Raw genomic sequence first — 15,462 nt, forward strand, 5'->3', positions numbered from 1 at the left:
TATTTTCTGTCTGATGGCTTCAAACTAAACTATTATCCCTAGGTATTTAGTTGAATCAGTAACCTTTAAATTTATGTGATTTGTTATCTAACCGAAATTTAACGGAATTCTTTTAGTAGTCATGTGGAAAATGTCGCACTTTTTATTGTTTAGCGTCAACTGTCACTTTTCGCATCATACGGATGACTTGTCTATATCATTTTGTAATTCGTTTTGATCTTCTGATGATCTCACTAGACAGTAACCAACAGCATAACCCGCAAAAGTATTAAAAGACTTTGCAATTATCTCTTAAGTCATTTATATATAGTAAGAACAGGAGAGACTTATAACGCTTTCTTGGGGAATCCCAGATATAAGTTCGGTTTCACTCTACGACTTCCCGTCAATTACTGTAAATTGTGACGTTTCTGGTGGAAACCACGAATCTAGTCGCGTAGCGGAGACTAAATTGTAAGATGTTGTTCTTTATTGTATACCTACTTGCTGTCATTCAGGAAATTGTTGGCCCTCACTGCAACAGAAAAACCCCATTCCAGATCGACGAGCATTTCTGTAAGTTTTGTACGGACTATAGAAGCCTTTTGAGACTCTAGCATCGTATGCCTAACTTCCTTAGATGCGTGGTGTCATACCAAGTCGGTAACCACTGTGAATACTCAATAAAGACTCCAAACGCTCGAGAGATACTCTACAAATCATCGCACTATTGTCCTGTATGTGATGCCTTTCCAGCTGCACTCCACTTACTGAGAATCCTTCGCACTATTGCCTCTGTGGTGTCACCGCCAGACACCACACTTGCTAGGTGGTAGCCTTTAAATCGCCGCGGTCCGTTAGTATACGTCGGACCCGCGTGTCGCCACTATCAGTGATTGCAGACCGAGCGCCGCCACACGGCAGGTCTAGTCTAGAGAGACTCCCTAGCACTCGCCCCAGTTGTACAGCCGACTTTGCTAGCGATGGGTCACTGACAAAATACGGTCTCATTTGCAGAGACGACAGTTTAGCATAACCTTCAGCTACGTCATTTGCTACGACCTAGCAAGGCGCCATACTCACTTACTATTGATATTGATATTGTGAATCATGTACCTTCAAGAGCGACGTTCATCATTAATGGATTAAAGTTAAGTATCAAACTAATTTCGTCCGCTTTCTGAATTCTAATTCCTTGTCATGTTCCAGACCTCACGTAATATAGTTCTTCTCTCCTCACGCCAGCCTGCGTGAGCTAAAACGCGTGCATTTCGGCCTCCTCTCGTAACACGGTATTGGCTCTTCCGCCAACACAACAGCCTCTTTGCTGGCCGCTATGGCCGAGCGGTTCTAGGCGCTTCATTCCGGAACCGCGATGCTGCTACGCTAGCAGGTTCGAATCCTGCCTCAGGCATGGATGTGTGTGATATCCTTCGGTTAGTTAGGTTTGAGTAGTTCCAAGTCTAAGGGACTGATGACCTCAGATGTTAAGACCCATGGTGCTTGGAGCCATTTGAACCATTTCGTTACCTCTTTAAAGACGATATGACGTGCTCCAGACGTCTACCACTATCCACGGAATGCGGTACTATCAGTTTCTTTCTGTTTGTTATAGAAATTATCTCCCATTTATCCTGACACCAAGTGGAAATTTCGTCCGAGCCTTCCTGCATTTTCTTAGTGGTACATTTGCTCACAGTCCGCGGTCAAACCGTCGGTCACTTCTGCTGCAGGCCGTTTCTGCCACGTGCGGCGTCCCGTGTCTGGTCACCCTGCCGAGATAATCGTCGCTCAGCAACGACAATGGCGGACAAACGAGCGTCGTGCGGCGACGCGACGGGGACGCCGGGGGCCGCGCTGGACCACAAAGATGGCGGCACCGATATCTGCAGCCAGACGACCAGCTCCCTCTCTCTCTCTCCATACCGGACAAAATTCACTTTACCAAGCCCTTCTGATATTTTAATAATGCTTCCAAGATGGTACAAGTGTCAGCCGCAAGCGCTTCAACACCTGTTAGCATGCAGTTATGACTTTCCAGGCTTTTGCTTGTGGATCTGTTGCTGATAAACTCCTCGGGTTTGCCCGCGGTTAACACTGGGTAAGTCACACAACATTTCATCGAAGCAAGACCACCGCGGCCGGCCTACACGCCAGATAGTGAAGGACTTACACAAATGGCCTAAGTACACTACTGGCCATTAAAATTGCTACACCACGAAAATGACGTGCTACAGACGCGAAATTTAACCGACAAGAAGAAGATGCTGTCATATGCAAATGAATAGCTTTTCAGAGCATTCACACGAGGTTCGCACCGGTGGCGACACCTACAACGTGCTGACATGATGAAAGTTTCCAGCCGATTTCTCATACACAAACACCTGTTGACCGGCATTACCTGGTGAAACGTTGTTGTGATGCCTCGTGTGAGGAGGAGAAATGCGTATCATCAAGTTTCCGACTTTGATAAAGGTCGGATTGTAGCCTATCGCGATTGCGATTTATCGTATCGCGACGCTGCTGCTCGCGTTGGTCGAGATCCAATGACTGTTAGCAGAATATCGAAACGGTGGGTTCAGGAGGGTAATACGGAATGCCGTGCTGGATCCCAACGGCCTCGTATCATTAGCAGTCGAGATGACAGGCATCTTATCCGCATGGCTGTAACGGATCATACAGCCACGTCTCGGTCCCTGAGTCAACAGACGGGGACGTTTGCAAGACAACAATCATCTACACGAACAGTTCGACGACAGCAGCATGGACTATCAGCTCGCAGACCGCGGCTGCGGTTACCTTTGACGCTGCAGCACAGACAGGAGCGCCTGCGATGGTATACTCAACGACGAACCTGGGTGCACGGATGGCAAAACGTTATTTTTTCGGATGACCTCTTCTTCGCATTAACGGCACTTTGAACAGTGGACGTTATATTTCAGATGTGTTACGACCCGTGGCTCCACCTTTCATTCGATACATGCGAAACCCTACATTTCAGCAGGATAATGCACGACCGCATGTTGCAGGTCGTGTACGGGCCTTTTGTAGCTACAGAAAATGTTCGACTGTTGCCCTGGCCAGCACTTTCTCCAAATCTCTCACCAATTGAAACGTCTGGTCAATGGTAACCGAGCAACTGGCTCGTCACAATACGCCAGTCACTACTCGTGATGAACTGTGGTATCGTGTGGAAGCTGCAAGGGTAGCTGTACCTGTACACGCCATCCAAGCTCTATGCCCAGGCGTATCAAGGCCGTTATTACGGCCAGAGGTGGTTGTTTTGGGTACTGATTTCTCAGGAACTACGCATCCAAATAGAGTGAAAATGTAATCACATGTCAGTTCTAGTATAATATATTTGTCCAATGAATACCCGTTTATCATGTGCATTTCTTCTTGGTGTAGCGATTTTGGTGGCCAGTAGTGTATTATACAGGCTGTTTATTGCTGTTTCCACTGCTGCAAGATGTCACTATTGATAACCGCTTCTTCAGACTGACATAACTGTGAATGCTCAGTTGCGCCATTCCTGCAGTCGTACCTGCATTTGTGGAACGTTGAGCATAGCAGAGGTGGTGGACCCTAATTCTAAGTCGTCGTCGTCGTCTTCACTTCGTGTTGGGCAGGTAGTGCAGTAACACTCCGCGTGAGCAGCAGGTCGGGACATTTCATTGTCTCGCGCAAATGGATCATTTGGCCTGGAGCACGAGTTTTTATACTGCTGGAGTGGGCAGTTCTTTCCTGGAGCCGTCGCTCCGGCTTCTTGAAACGCTCGCGGAGGTGTGGCACCCCGGCTACATCGTCAATAGTGAGCTGATTTGCTGCTAGTTAGGTCTCGACTGCGATAGCTCGATCTGATTTTACGTACGCCGCAGTTCGCCTTACGTTTCCAGCGGCCGCTCTTGTGGGTTTCGGCAGCCGCCGTGGGTTTTGGCGAGGCTTTCGTCTCGATAAGACTGCATCAACCCTGACCTGATATTCGCATTGGGCTTCGGACATCGACTTTCCTCACACTTTAACACTAACTTGCGGATGTTAGAAAGGAGAATTGGCCAAGTTAAATGTTCCTTAACATTAGCTATAGTCTTAAAGGCCCCTGCAGACTGACATGGGAAAAGCAGAAAGCAGCAGGCACTAAATTAACCGGCAGACTTATTTTCAATGTATCATCCCCTCTGGCGTGGTAGCAAACCAGTCCCTTATTGAAGTTATAGCGTGGTAATTCAACCCACTGGGCAATCTGTCGGAAAATACAAATAAGCGGCCGGCCGGTGTGCCCGAGCGGTGCTAGGCGCTTCAGTCTGGAACCGCGAGAGCGCTACGGTCGCAGGTTCGAATGCCGCCGCGGGCATGAATGTGTGTGATGTCCTTAGGTTAGTTAGGTTTTAGTAGTTCTACGTTCTAAGGGACTGATGAACTCAGCAGTTAAGTCCCATAGTGCACAGAGCCATTTGAACCATTTCAACTACACTTCTGGAAATGGAAAAAAGAACACATTGACACCGGTGTGTCAGACCCACCATACTTGCTCCGGACACTGCGAGAGGGCTGTACAAGCAATGATCACACGCACGGCACAGCGGACACACCAGGAACCGCGGTGTTGGCCGTCGAATGGCGCTAGCTGCGCAGCATTTGTGCACCGCCGCCGTCAGTGTCAGCCAGTTTGCCGTGGCATACGGAGCTCCATCGCAGTCTTTAACACTGGTAGCATGCCGCGACAGCGTGGACGTGAACCGTATGTGCAGTTGACGGACTTTGAGCGAGGGCGTATAGTGGGCATGCGGGAGGCCGAATTGCTCAACACGTGGGGCGTGAGGTCTTCACAGTACATCGATGTTGTCGCCAGTGGTCGGCGGAAGGTGCACGTGCCCGTCGACCTGGGACCGGACCGCAGCGACGCACGGATGCACGCCAAGACCGTAGGATCCTACGCAGTACCGTAGGGGACCGCACCGCCACTTCCCAGCAAATTAGGGACACTGTTGCTCCTGGGGTATCGGCGAGGACCATTCGCAACCGTCTCCATGAAGCTGGGCTACGGTCCCGCACACCGTTAGGCCGTCTTCCGCTCACGCCCCAACATCGTGCACCCCGCCTCCAGTGGTGTCGCGACAGGCGTGAATGGAGGGACGAATGGACACGTGTCGTCTTCAGCGATGAGAGTCGCTTCTGTCTTGGTGCCAATGATGGTCGTATGCGTGTTTGGCGCCGTGCAGGTGAGCGCCACAATCAGGACTGCATACGACTGAGGCACACAGGGCCAACACGCGGCATCATGGTGTGGGGAGCGATCTCCTACACTGGCCGTACACCTCTGGTGATCGTCGAGGGGACACTGAATAGTGCACGGTACATCCAAACCGTCATCGAACTCATCGTTCTACCATTCCTAGACCGGCAAGGGAACTTGCTGTTCCAACAGAACAATGCACGTCAGCATGTATCCCGTGCCACCCAACGTGCTCTAGAAGGTGTAAGTCAACTACCCTGGCCAACAAGATCTCAGGATCTGTCCCCCATTGAGCATGTTTGGGACTGGATGAAGCGTCGTCACACGCGGTGTGCACGTCCAGCACGAACGCTGGTCCAACTGAGGCGCCAGGTGGAAATGGCATGGCAAGCAGTTCCACAGGACTACATCCAGCATTTCTACGATCGTCTCCATGGGAGAATAGCAGCCTGCATTGCTGCGAAAGGTGGATACACACTGTACTAGCGCCGACATTGTGCATGCTTTGTTGCCTGTGTCTATGTGCCTGTGGTTCTGTCAGTGTGATCATGTGATGTATCTGACCCCAGGAATGTGTCAATAAAGTTTCCCCTTCCTGGGACAATGAATTCACGGTGTTCTTATTTCAATTTCCAGGAGTGTAATATGCCTGGGATCTTTTACCCGTTGTTCGGCCAAATCCAGGAATAACTGGGGGACTTTACTGAGGACAGCCACGTCACACTCCACAGGCAGCTGCAAGTAGTTCGCATCCTGCTCTCTGTCTGTAAACATTCTACTAAGGGTATTAGTCAGCCGAATCTGCATGCCACGAATACGTCTAACTGTGATTCGCAATGCGGAATTGCGGACAGCCCACTATACTACACGACCAGTTGTTCGTGTCCAAGCCAACATCCAGCTAAGGGCTTGATTACCAGTCTCAGGCAAGAAGGTCCCATGTTCTAAATAAAATTTAAACTTCTCTAAGGTATGTAACACTTCCAGAGCTTCTAACTCTTAGACCTAATAATTGACCTCTACTCTACCTAAGGCCTTCGCATATGCGACATGACGTCTCTCGCGCTGTACTCCTGCAAAAAGACAGCTCCCAGTCCACAGCTGGACGCGTCTTTTTGAAGTATAGCGTCTTTCACAAAATCAGGAGTGGACAACATGGGTGCCGTACTAAAAGCCTGCTTCATCGCATCGAAAGCAGCTTGCTGACGGTCCGTTTATTGAAACGCCACGCTCTTACGAGGCAACATGTTAAGAGGACAGCTAGCTGAGCAAATCCTGAAATGAACTTACGGAAGAAGTTGATCATTCCAACACATCGAGCAGGACCTCTCTTATTCTTAGGCTGAGGAAAATTGCTGATGGCTCTGGTACCTTCTGTGTCGAGCTTCACTCCACTTGATGACACTAAATGTCCCAAGAAAAATATTTCCGAGCGAGCCAAATTAACCTTACTAGGATTTATACCAACACCAGCTTCCCTAAACCTCCCCAAGACCTGACACAAATAGTCAACATGATCTTCAAATGTGTGGCTATACACAACCACATCATCCAAACAGTTGTTGACGCAACGAAATTTCAGCTCATTTTCCCCGTGGGTCGGAACTGCGTCAGTGCAAAATTAAATTTGAGATGTTCTTCCTGTTACGAAATGCTTAATTTCGTAACGAGATGTTGCTCTCTTGTTCATTAATTCTCTTCTGCTAGATGTATTATATATTATCAAGGATGAATAAAGAGATTGTTTTAATTTTGTTAAATATTTTCGGGGCCTAGACACTTGCTGCTCAAACTAAAACTTTGTTCTGTTACCATCTGGTATGGAGCGAGGACTTGGGTTGAGCGGTAAACGTCTAGCCCACAAAAATATTTAACAAAAAGTAAACTGTCTCTTTAATAATCCTTGAGAATATATAATACACCCAGCGCAAGTGAATTAATGATCAAGAGAGCATTTCATAACACGAAGAGCACTTCAAATTTGATTTTACAATGACGCAGTTCCGACCCGCAGAGAACGCATTCTCAGATTGGCCTCTTGGACAGTTACGGTGCAGTAAAACAGAGAGAAGGTACATTGTAAAATATGCAAAACATAAAATCTTAAAGCCAGCCATAATCGGCCACAAATAAGCTAGATTGTGAAATTCTGAGGATTTATTTTAATATTTGAGCAACCAGACCTTGAATAATGGAACCTTTAAGTTTAGTTTTAAAAAAATCTTAAAAAACAAGGAACCTTAAAAAACTAAGCAATAAGTAAAATTTAAGACTTGTGATCTTAACTGAAGGTAATGAACTCTTTAAGAACGTTTAAATAAGATTGACTTACTGGAAAACTTGACGAATTTAACTAAGGTACACATTATAGCAAACTCAACATCTCTGTTGTGGCGCTATAGCAAATAAATGATTTATAGCAAACAGTTTTTGTACTCGTGATAATGCACAACAGTTCATAATGAGGTGAACAAGTAATCTGAATTCCAGACCTTACAATTCACTGCAAGATTAGTGTGCAACAATTTAGCAGTTAAGCAGAGAGCAAATGAGTCTGACAGTTAAAACCACAATAAAATATACACGCGGTATTCAAGGCGAATCCGTAGGACAATAACGTGCGGAGAAAGTGGCCCCGGCAAACATATCGTTTTCAAGGGAACAGTTCATGCATCGAAGTCACGCGATGCCCACCTTTGGAGACAGCGGTTTCGGTCAACAATTTCTGCAAACGACCCCGTCATCTGCGGCCACTATACCGCAGAGAATATCAGGTCACTCTTCATCTAAAAACAGACAAGTACATTCGACGTCCAACAAATGACTCAGCTCTCGAATCTAGCCCCTACACTTCCACTTCTTACGGACTCTGCGCGCAACTCCGCAGATAACCATTGGCTGATTCCGACGACAAGCCACTGCCATGGAGCAGGACTTCAATGTTTCGCATCTTGGGACGACTCTTCGTGATCGCCTCCCCTCACCGCTAGAGGACACCTAGCCAAAACCCACGGCAGACCCATCAGAGCGTCCTCTGCCAACATAGGGCAAAATCAAATCGAAGTATCGCACTCGAGATCCAGGCAGCGTCAATACTGTATCAAACAGTTTTAGTAGGATGCCAAGAAGGCCTTCCAGTGCAAGTTTTAAGGCGTGATTTCGTACTGTCCGCAAGGTCTGCAGGAGCCTTGTGCTGTATTTCCCCATCAAACAGTATCATGTTCCGGTATCGCTTAACACTACACTTTTATGTAGGTTGAGGCCTAGGTGAAAAGTAAGAGAAGACATGGGGTTTAATACCGAGCTAAAGTTCCCGGATTCTACCGGAAGCCTTTCCTCTGATCAGGAGAACGTTTTGGCGCCAGGACAATCTCCTGTCCGACATCACGCGAAGACAGTAGGCGTAGGGAACCATACCATAGGTTGAATGAGTGTGGGACTATGGCTGGTCGATTTCCAATAACACTATACCAGTCGCCGTTATTTAGATTTTACACTCCTGGAAATGGAAAAAAGAACACATTGACACCGGTGTGTCAGACCCACCATACTTGCTCCGGACACTGCGAGAGGGCTGTACAAGCAATGATCACACGCACGGCACAGCGGACACACCAGGAACCGCGGTGTTGGCCGTCGAATGGCGCTAGCTGAGCAGCATTTGTGCACCGCCGCCGTCAGTGTCAGCCAGTTTGCCGTGGCATACGGAGCTCCATCGCAGTCTTTAACACTGGTAGCATGCCGCGACAGCGTGGACGTGAACCGTATTTGCAGTTGACGGACTTTGAGCGAGGGCGTATAGTGGGCATGCGGGAGGCCGGGTGGACGTACCGCCGAATTGCTCAACACGTGGGGCGTGAGGTCTCCACAGTACATCGATGTTGTCGCCAGTGGTCGGCGGAAGGTGCACGTGCCCGTCGACCTGGGACCGGACCGCAGCGACGCACGGATGCACGCCAAGACCGTAGGATCCTACGCAGTACCGTAGGGGACCGCACCGCCACTTCCCAGCAAATTAGGGACACTGTTGCTCCTGGGGTATCGGCGAGGACCATTCGCAACCGTCTCCATGAAGCTGGGCTACGGTCCCGCACACCGTTAGGCCGTCTTCCGCTCACGCCCCAACATCGTGCACCCCGCCTCCAGTGGTGTCGCGACAGGCGTGAATGGAGGGACGAATGGAGACGTGTCGTCTTCAGTGATGAGAGTCGCTTCTGCCTTGGTGCCAATGATGGTCGTATGCGTGTTTGGCGCCGTGCAGGTGAGCGCCACAATCAGGACTGCATACGACCGAGGCACACAGGGCCAACACCCGGCATCATGATGTGGGGAGCGATGTCCTACACTGGTCGTACACCTCTGGTGATCGTCGAGGGGACACTGAATAGTGCACGGTACATCCAAACCGTCATCGAACCCATCGTTCTACCATTCCTAGACCGGCAAGGGAACTTGCTGTTCCAACAGGACAATGCACGTCCGCATGTATCCCGTGCCACCCAACGTGCTCTAGAAGGTGTAAGTCAACTACCCTGGCCAGCAACATCTCCGGATCTGTCCCCCATTGAGCACGTTTGGGACTGGATGAAGCGTCGTCTCACGCGGTGTGCACGTCCAGCACGAACGCTGGTCCAACTGAGGCGCCAGGTGGAAATGGCATGGCAAGCCTTTCCACAGGACTACATCCAGCATCTCTACGATCGTCTCCATGGGAGAATAGCAGCCTGCATTCCTGCGAAAGGTGGATATACACTGTACTAGTGCCGACATTGTGCATGCTCTGTTGCCTGTGTCTATGTGCCTGTGGTTCTGTCAGTGTGATCATGTGATGTATCTGACCCCAGGAATGTGTCAATAAAGTTTCCCCTTCCTGGGACAATGAATTCACGGTGTTCTTATTTCAATTTCCAGGAGTGTAGTTTTAGGCCACCAGTTTCGACACACATTGTGTCATCTTCAGGCCTGCTTAAATCGAGTAACTCGATGAAAATGAAATAATGTATTGTCAAACTGGCAGTCTAAAAATAAAACCTAAATAACGGCGACTGGTAATGTATTTTCGGATATCATGGGTTCGTCCCGCACTGTTCCTTCTTGTAAGTGTTGGGATACCACCTTCTGAGTTACTATGATACTTTGGGTTTCCAAGACATTATATGAGAGACGCTGTTTCCTTTCTCATTCGACGGCGTCGACATTTATCAGGGCCAGGAGCAGGAATGAAACATAAACGGATAGGCGCTGAAAGATTGGAGGAAAATGGCGCAAATAACAGTGGGAAGCAAAAAGGTGCTTAAAACATCAATGTAGGCCTGCACTGTGACAGTGCCACACAAAACAACAAGGGGTGCAAGCCCCCTCCATGAAAAACGTGACCACACCATAGCACCACCGCCTCCGAGTTTTACTGTTCGCACTACACACGCTGGCAGATGTCGTTCACCGGGCATTCGCCATACCCACACCCTGCCATCGGATCGCCACATTGTGTACCGTGATTCGTCACTCCACACGACATTTTTCCACTGTTCAATCGTCCAATGTTTACGCTCCTTACACCAAGCGAGGCGTCGTATGCCATATACCGGCGTGATGTGTGGTTTATAAGCAGCCGCTCGACCATGAAATCCAAGTTTTGTTACCTCCAACCTAACTGTCATTGTACTTGCAGTGGATCCTGATGCAGTTTGTAATTCCTGTGTGCTGGTCTGGATAGATGTCTGCCTATTACACATTACGACCCTCTTCAACCGCCGCCGTTCTCTGTCAGTGAACAGCCGTGGTCGGCCTGTGCGTCTTTGTGCTGTACGTGTCCATTCACGTTTCCACTTCACTATCACATCGGAAACAGTGGACCTAGGCATGTTTAGGAGTGTGGAGATTTCGCGTACAGACGTGTGACACGAATGACACCCAATCACCTGACCACGTTGGAAGTCCGTGAGTTCCGCGGAGCGCCCCATTGTGCTCTCTCACGGTGTCTGAATGGTTACTGAGGTCGCTGATGTGGAGTACTTGGCAGTAGGAGCAGCACAACGCACCTGATATGAAAGACGTATGTTCTTAGGGGGGGGGCGGATACTTTTGATCACATAGTGTCCATGTGACTACTAGCAACCTGTAAACCCACGATTCTTTAAAGAATCGAATTCCCATGCATAGAACAGCTACAACTGTCTACTTTACAAATGAGTTAGTGCGTTACATATTTGACATTAAGCGTACAAGCGAGAAAAAGTTAAAAAATGTTATAAGTTTTGCTTAAAGTTTTTTGAAATTCCTTAAGTGTACTGGTTATGAAACAATGGATGAATATAGTCAGGAAGCGACTACCCCAGCACCCAGAACCCGATACCCAGGTTGCCTAACCAACGGTTTTAGGGGCAACCAAAATTCGATTTTCAATATTTCGCTCACTTATTACCCGAAATTAAAAGTGCTGTGACAATCTACTGATTAATATATATAATATTATGTCAGACGTTTAGCACAGTAAGACAAGTATTACAGATACAAGTTTCGTGTTTGTCTTGATGCAGCGTAACTGTTGGCGCACAAATACCCGGACTTTATTCATCCAGTGTTTGAGAATGGGAGCTCCTGGCGACTTTCAACAAACTGTACACATTGTTTCAAATCGTTACCAAACTTTTTTTTGAAAGCACCCCTCACAAACTAGTGAAAGTTTATTGCTTAGCAAATTTTCGATAAACACACAGTAAAACTTCAGCATCACACATGACTTTTTAATTTATTACTTCTTTACTCCCGACTCTACTCGATATGCGGGTTTCGGACAGGATCCACACGTACCACTGAAAGTATCAGCAAAACTATACCATTGTTTGTATGATACGATATCATAAACACTGAGATGCGTGAAAAACTTGCTTTTGCTTAAAATGGAGTGCCAACAGAGGTCTGTAAAAATTTGACATGGCACTGTAAAAAGGATAGAAACCGAGCCAAAGGGTGAGCAGTCTCGTGCACCATCACCTACGCTGTGAGCGGAGTTGACATTAATTATAGCTAGCGGAGCGCTCGAACTGGTGCGCGCAACGTCATGATTCACTAACTTCAATGCTAATTAACTCAAAAATGGTGCGACGTATCGAATTGTTTCATAAAAATCCTCCTACAAGGCGTTTACAGGCTTTCCAGACCGTTTCTTGACCATCCTATCTTATTCTTTCGGAATTATTTAGATCCGAACCACACCATTCCTCGTTAGTGATGCGTACTGAGGAAACATTCTCTCTGTATAGCTGGACACTATTAGCCATAAAACTACCACTTGTTCAGCTTCGGATCAGTGTCTTGATGAATCATTCCCCACTCTGTAGTATTCAATTAGTAGCTATACAACCCAATTTTTCAGTCGCCCGGCATTGTGAAATTGAGTATGTATGTGACTGTTTCTATTAAACTTTACGAGTCAGATAGAGTTTCCAAATTGTTTCCTGGAGCACGCGTAGATTGGAGGTTTCAGGGCTTAACAACCGCTGCCCATGGGAGAACTGTACGCTTCTCACATTGCCTTGGGATCTTGCCAGTCTGCCTTGTTTAGAAAAAGTCCTTGTTTTTGTTGGACTGAAGTTGGTGTGTTCGTGTTTGCGTATGAGTCTGTATGGAGAATGTTGTTATGGTCATTGTGTGTGAGATTTTCTAGTACTTCCCGTTTGTTGACGTATATTATGGTCTTTGCATTTGCTAGTGAGACGTCGATATTGCTGGCTTCTCCTGCATTGACGCCGTATGTAGGTGTTTGTCCTGCATTGTTTAGAACAAAGAGGCTGCATTCATTTATTACGTCAACTAGGATTTGTTCCTTATTGACCGTTTTTCAACATGCCAAAGCGTCGACCGCCATTTTCCCTAGAAAATTGTGCTATATCTCTTATTTGGCTAGCAGAAGGCTCTTTGCCATGAGAATACTGAGTATACATGGATGTGATAATACAGGATTCTCGTCCATATGTAATTTCAACTGTGGATGCATGTTCAGAACAAAGTTGTGCTATTTTTGTGACACTGTAATTTATATTCGCTATTACAAGCACAGCCTTGGCATCTGGGTCCCAGTAACTGTTATGAGAGGTCAGAGAAGACCTGGAAGTTTCCTGTCACGCACATACGATTCTCGGAGATAGATTATATTTTCTTGTACTTTGTTCAGGAGTCTACGCAGTCCTACCCCAACGAAAGTGCTCCTATCGCAATTTAGTTGCCAGATGGTGTACTGGAAGAAAGTCATTTGGTTAGATGATTCTTGTGTCACACAGTTTGCAACTTCTGCCCGAGTTGATGTAGCAAGAGTGAAAAGTGTCGATGGTTCGGTGATGATTTGAGCAGCCGTATTGGGGTATTCCATGGGCCCCTTGGTTACTCTGCATGGACGCGTTATTGCCAAGGATTATGCCACCACTTTGGTTGATCTGGTCCATCCCATGGTACAGCGTTTTCTCCCCAATGGTGATGCTGTGTCCAAGATGAGAGGGCATCTGTTCACAAGCCTAGCTCCCTCCACGAGTGGTTTTGTGAGCACGAAGACGAAGTGTCACATCTCCCTCGGACATCCCAGATCTCAATTTATTAAGTCTATGTGGCCTCCTTTTGGAGAGAAAGGGGTGACATTGCTGGCCATCTTTCTCAGCGTTACCTGAACTTTCCACTATTTTGCAGGACGAATGGTGTAAGAGTCTGTAGAAAACCATACTGGACCTGTATGTATCCATTCCGAGACGACAAGAAGCTGGTTGGTTGGGGCTTATTGGGGAAGGAGGGAGGGGCGAACACGACGTCATCGATCTGAAGCTGTTTTGAATTAGGCAGGGTAAGACGTTGTGTCTTTAGTGTTTCCGTATTGTTTTAACACTCCCTGTTTGTAGGGGAAGAAGCAAACACCCGTTGCGTATGACACAGAGGAAGTGGTTACTTCATTGCACAAAAGGATCGTCAAAGGGGTTGGTTACTTTATTCCACAAAGGTAATCGAAAGGCCACTTTCTGCTGGGTAAAAGTACACCACTGTGTTAACAGGAATGGAGCGGTAGAAGATTTGTCTAAGGAGGCCGCTAATGGCGGAGATATCCCAGATAAAGATTTCCTACGAAGAGTCAGGGCTTAAGTCAGGGAAGTGTGGGCCAAAGCAAGGTATAAGTCGTTCAGAAGCAATGGGGAAGACTCTGCCCCGGAGTCTGGTCTTCAGCACCAATTTTTCATCACTGGTGCGACAACTGCGCACGTTCAAGGACTATAGATCTGCCACACAAATGTGACGTTTAATCACGGCTGCTTGGCGAGCTTCTGTCTGACGCCGTCCCAGTTTTCACATCACTTCCACAGTTCGCAGTCTTTCTTTATCAGAATCATCTTCCTCAAGTTTCTTGCTGGTAACTGTGCACCTGTATTGTCAGTGCACTTTTAGCACAGCGCGCCTTGTCTGCGATCGAGAACGGGAGAAGGGGACAAAGCAGCTTGCGTACCCTGCTCAGCCTGTCGACTGTTTGAGCAGTGCGCGCCTTTTCACTTTACCCCAACAAGGGTGGTCAGCACGGAAATTTGCCTGCCAGCTTGGTGTACACCACAGCGACGCCATACAAATGTCCAGCCCCTGTCGTGGTACACGAAGCACTGAAATTTTGCCCACCGCCAACACAACCATCTGATGACCACTACATGCAGACTGTGGCTGGTAGCTACCACGAGGGAAACACAACACAACTGCGCCTGTCGGGTTCTCTGTGTTGACGAGAGCAGGGTTGCCTAATGCCTGGTGACCCTCGTAGAAGAGTGTGGAAGCGATCAGGTACCAATGAGAGGCTCAGGCATGCAGTCTCATCGGTCCAACAGGGAGGTGGATCAGCCATGTTTTGAGCCAATGTACGGGTGTTAGACGCCTCTCGTCGCTGTAGAAGGTAATGTGAGGGTTGCGTAGTACTGGGACAGGATCCAACTCCGTCTGCTGAGGCTGAGTAGTTGGGTTCAGCCGCACTGGCCCACCTAGCGAACGCCGTCCTCCAGCAGGCAGCAATCAACCCAATGTAACGGCACGTTGCACCTCCTGACGTGAATCGTATTGAGCATGATTTGGACCAGACGCCGTGTGTCGCGGTAGAAACGCTCTCAACTCACTGGATGACCTCTCGAGGGCCGCAATACAAACGGGGAAAAGACATGAGCAGCCAGGTGTCGAGTACCTTGGAGATACAATACCAAGGACAGTCGAGCGTTTTATAACTTGCTGAA

This window comes from Schistocerca gregaria, chromosome 1 (genome assembly GCF_023897955.1).
Source record: "Schistocerca gregaria isolate iqSchGreg1 chromosome 1, iqSchGreg1.2, whole genome shotgun sequence".
NCBI lineage: Eukaryota > Metazoa > Arthropoda > Insecta > Orthoptera > Acrididae > Schistocerca > Schistocerca gregaria.